The sequence below is a fragment of the Jatropha curcas genome, chromosome 11 (assembly GCF_041381405.1).
Source record: "Jatropha curcas cultivar XTBG-Jc1 chromosome 11, XTBG_Jcur_1.0, whole genome shotgun sequence".
NCBI classification, from domain to species: domain Eukaryota; kingdom Viridiplantae; phylum Streptophyta; class Magnoliopsida; order Malpighiales; family Euphorbiaceae; genus Jatropha; species Jatropha curcas.
In genome coordinates this window covers 20,681,242-20,685,968 of record NC_143161.1, presented here as the reverse complement: position 1 = coordinate 20,685,968, position 4,727 = coordinate 20,681,242, and the positions used below count along the sequence as shown (strand labels likewise).

Below are 4,727 nucleotides of genomic sequence, written 5' to 3'. Positions count from 1 at the left end.
TGGAAAAAAATGAATAAATGGAATATGAAATTAATGGAATGAGTTGGAAATTATTATTTCCAAATAATAAGAAAATTATTAAAAAAAATCAAATGAAGTAAATTTATGAATGGAAAAATTGAGATTAGAAGGAATTTAGAATTGGATGTATGAAAATAAAAAATAAACAATAGATAATTCCAATATTAAGAAAGATAAAGCAATAGAAAAAATAATGCACTACATAAATTTGAGAGAATTTTGATTGAGAATAAAAGGAGAGTTAGGATATAATTGGTTGTGAAAAAAAAAATCATCAACTCCTCATATTTATACATAGTTTTCATTTATTAGTTTCCCAAATTGTCCCTTATAACAGAAAAATCACAACTATAATTTTGGATAATTTAGTAAATTATAATAAATAAATAAATAATTGATTAAAAATAAATAAAATTTATTTAAAAAAAAAATAAAAGTCACCTCAAATCTCAAAAACTAGCCGTTTGTACCTTCTTTTTTACTGTCACGACACGTTTCCGTGGGCCGGACCGGCACTAGGGCCCAGGTAAGCTTAAGGCCCCGAGGCCCGTAGTAAGCCTAAATTATCCAATCTGTCTACCTATCTTGCCCAATTAATTCATCAAAACAGTAAGCCTCAATCTCAATTAACACATAATATCTAACCAGGGCCTATTCACAATAAATTATAATCACACTATGGGCTTACTGGTTCACCTGCAGCTAATTACATAATATTTAATTTAGAGTGTAGTGTTAACAATAAGTCCAATAGTAATACACAACCCTATAACTGCGGAGTTCAATAATAATCTGATAATAGAGTAACTTATACATCCAAAATTAAATAACAGAAATATAAAATTTACATTTATAACTCTGCGGAGAAGATTGCAGAGCTTCAGTCAAATCAGCTGCTTCCTAGTACCTGGGAGGTTTGGAGAGAAGGGGGTGAGTTTTGCAACTCAGTGAATAATAATAAATAATACACACCACATACAGTCAAGCAAAATGCACCCTAGTATACTGAATGAACACACAACATTCAATCATATGACATTACATCAGCACCCACAAACAATATCACCTTCAAATAATCACATCACGTGGAAATTAGTCAGTGGAGTCACCGAACCCCCGATGAGCCGTCCTCCCACATGGCTCATCCTCTCACATGTGCACCAGGGAGCCAATCCCCCATACTGGCCGACCGGTCTAATCCTCACTTGACCAGCCCTCTCATTGTTTTTCCATTCTCTCTTTCTTTTCCATACCAACAGGAGGCAACCCGGTGGTCTCCTTCCAATCTAGATCATCAAGCGCTCACAACAGGAGGCCACCCTGCGGGCTGCAATCAAATCTAGATTTTCAGGTGCGCAACAACAAGCGGCCATCCTGTGGTTTCAGAATAAACAGAATTATCAGGTGCACACGGGGGCGCCGATCTCCCATTTACCCGGCTAACAGAAATAGAATCAGGATCCATATAACAGAATCAGAATATAACAGAAATCAGAATCAGGATCCATATAACAGAAACAATCTCACAAACCCATGGTGACCCACTTCATCCCAATTCCACACAAACAAGGCACAGTATATGCACAGCACAAGTAATCAAACAATTCTTTCAACGCATTACACCAAATCCATCCAAATATACAATTATACCATAAATAAGGTTTGTAAAAAAAATGCTATGCAAATGCATGTTGATCTGCATTATTTATTATTACTCACTGTGATGGAGAGCGAAGTTCTAGCTTTGATTCTGTCCTGGAGGAGCACTAGATGGACCCGGGCGATCTAAGAAATTTAAGAATGACACAAAAAAAAAGTAACTATATCAGATAAAGTATTTCTTTACCACTCTTAGAATTTTAATTTAAACTCTTAATTTTTCTACGTAATCTAATCTCGATATCAATTTCTTTTTTATAATAAATTTTATTTCTCTACCGATGTAACACCCACCGGCCAATCCCGAAGAACCAGACGGCGGATGCCACAATCGGTGCCGGAGCACCGTCTTATGTCACTTATTAAAGCTAGATCACAAATTAGAAGTGGTTAAATTTTCATAAGGAGGCAAGTAATTAACATTTTGTTTTGTTTTTTTTTTTTTTTTTTTTTTGTTAACGAAAATAATATTTAAGGAAATTCCTACGAAAATTTCGCAAGAGTTTCCCCTAAAAATTAACTTGCCACACAAAGAAAATATACACACTTCCAATTTTCTCCAAACCCCAAAACTCCAATTCAACATAACATACCACAAGCACTTCTAAATATCCATCAACATACGCATCATAGTCTAAACACATTCCTTTCAAGGAATATATAATCATCATACACCAAAAATATAATAAGATGTTATTTCCTTCAATAATCATAACTCTTAATACATTATAAACTTATTATATACAACCTCCATAATACAATCTTTATATACATGCCAAAAATCACCATTTACAAAATATCCTACCCAAAATGTGATCTCTACTCTGATGCTTGTCCTCTGGTCTTGAAGAACACCCTCCGCTCCTAACCTGCGCGTGATAAAAATCAACGCGCTGAGTGGAAGACTCAGGGGTGCTAAATAACCAACAATTTAATTAACAAAAATAGCCAAGGCAAAACTTAAATTACTCAACTATATAAATACAGAAATCGCATTCATTTAATTCAAATACTTTGAAAGCAATGAGAAGATTATAAATACAAATATGTCTTCATTCTTTTATAGCAACAATAAAATTTCATTTTTTTTCGTTAAGGCTCATACTCATGCAGAATGAACATAAGCAGATTTGATCGTGGCCTATGTTAGCGCCACCCCCATCACATACTCGTGGCCTATGAAAGCACCACCGTGGCCTATGAAAGCACCACCCCCATCACACAATCGTGGCCTATGAAAGCACCACCGTGGCCTATGAAAGCACCACCCCATCACACAAATAAGCGCGTCCGCCCATTTATAAGGGCTGATAACCCTAGCATATGATCATAGCTTCACAATAAGAAAATCCATCTCATCATACCACGTCTCAATCATGCATAGTAGAGCCCAAATCAAAATCATTCTTTCACAAAAGCAATAATTCTTAGTCAAAACCTCTTCATTTAGTACTCATCAGTTCAAAATTTTTACTCAAAACACTATAGATGTATATATACTTAAGATAGTATAAAAGTACATAAATCAAGAACTTTTCAGCATTTTCATAAACTTGACCTTTGCAGGGTTTTTAACACATAAGTTGACTTAGGGGTCTCCAAATTGAATGAAATCAGGTTCATTAGAAAGCTAAGACAAAATTATACAAATGTTCAGAAGGGACCACAGCCAGATCACACAGTAAGATAGCAAAGAAAAGCTCAGAACACAGACCAACAGATCAGACCTGATTCAGCAGAACCAAGTCCAATGTTTCTTGAATTCCTACTTCACCAAACACTCAAATGAAACTAATCTAGAACGAGAGAATTCTCAAGACACAGGGAAACAACTTTTATGAAGAACTCAGAACCTAATCTTATCATTATAGTGGTCAAAATGGGCACTCAATTTAGTAATGCATGTGGCCCGACACAACAGAGTCAGTTTGGGTGTTTCAGCCATAAGTTGAGCTATGTATATCCAATTTGGACACAAGAGGATGGGTTGGAAAGATAAGAAGTAAAGATATAACTTTTATGAAGAACATAAAACGTTATTTTTCCAATTGAGTGGTCAAAATGGACAATCATTTCGGATAGACAGGTAAGACATCATAACAGAACCAGTTTTGGTATTTCAATCATAAGTTGAGCTACAAGTATTGGAATTAGACATAAGAATATGTTTTGGAAAGCTGAGAAATAGAGCTACAACTTTCATGAAGAAGTCAGAAACAAATGGGAAGTATAAAGGGGGTCAAAAATGAGTTCCAATCCCACGGCAGAACACATCTCACATTAAAATTCAGCAATTTCAACAAAACATACAAAGTTCCCAAAATATATTCAAAACCCTAACCATGTAAAACAACTTAAACAAGTGAAATTATGATTGCACTAACCTTATTAACAAGCTTGATTAAGCTTGGAAAGCCTTACTCCTTGGCTTTCTCTTTCCCCTTTGAGGATGGTTCTCCAACCTCTTCAAAGCATGAAAAATCAACATTACAAGCAAAACTTGACAAAAGAAATAGTTGGAGCATGATTTAATACATCAATAACATGTCTAAACCATGAATTCTACTCAACAATTCACAAAACTCAAAAACCACAACTTACTTGCTTCAATGGTAACTTCACTTCTCTTTGCTTTTAATCACCAAACTCAACTTCTACTTCTTAATTCTTAAGGATTAAGTACTAATCTATGGTTTAATTAGGTAGTTTGGTGGTAAATTTGGAGGTAAGAAAATGAAGAAAATGAAAGAAGAAGGAAGAAGATGGAAATGGCGTGGAGAAGAGAAGAGAAGAAAACAAAAAGTGTTGTGGTGTTTACTTTAAGTGCCAAAGTCAAATTTGACTTCCAAATTTCATGTCAAATGTGTGGCTAAGATCAAGTCCTAAGTAATCTCATCCAATGGCTCTAAATATTCCTCAAATAAATCTCTTCTACTTCTTATTTAACTCCAACAATTAATTAAATGAACTCCACTAAAAATAATTCCTCATTTATTTCTTAATATACCACACTAGAAATATTATGCATTTAATACATAAACTCTCCA

At 34.5% G+C, this 4,727-nt stretch overlaps 1 long non-coding RNA gene across 1 annotated transcript; it reads right to left on the bottom strand.

The window, feature by feature from the left end:
• Window positions 1–618: 618 nt before the first annotated feature.
• On the bottom strand, window positions 619–1,813 carry LOC149492714 (uncharacterized). Its single transcript, XR_016318925.1, has 2 exons — window positions 1,741–1,813; window positions 619–928 (listed from the first exon to the last, which is right to left on the bottom strand). It is a non-coding gene; the product is annotated as an uncharacterized LOC149492714 (long non-coding RNA).
• Between the last annotated feature and the right edge of the window lie 2,914 nt (window positions 1,814–4,727).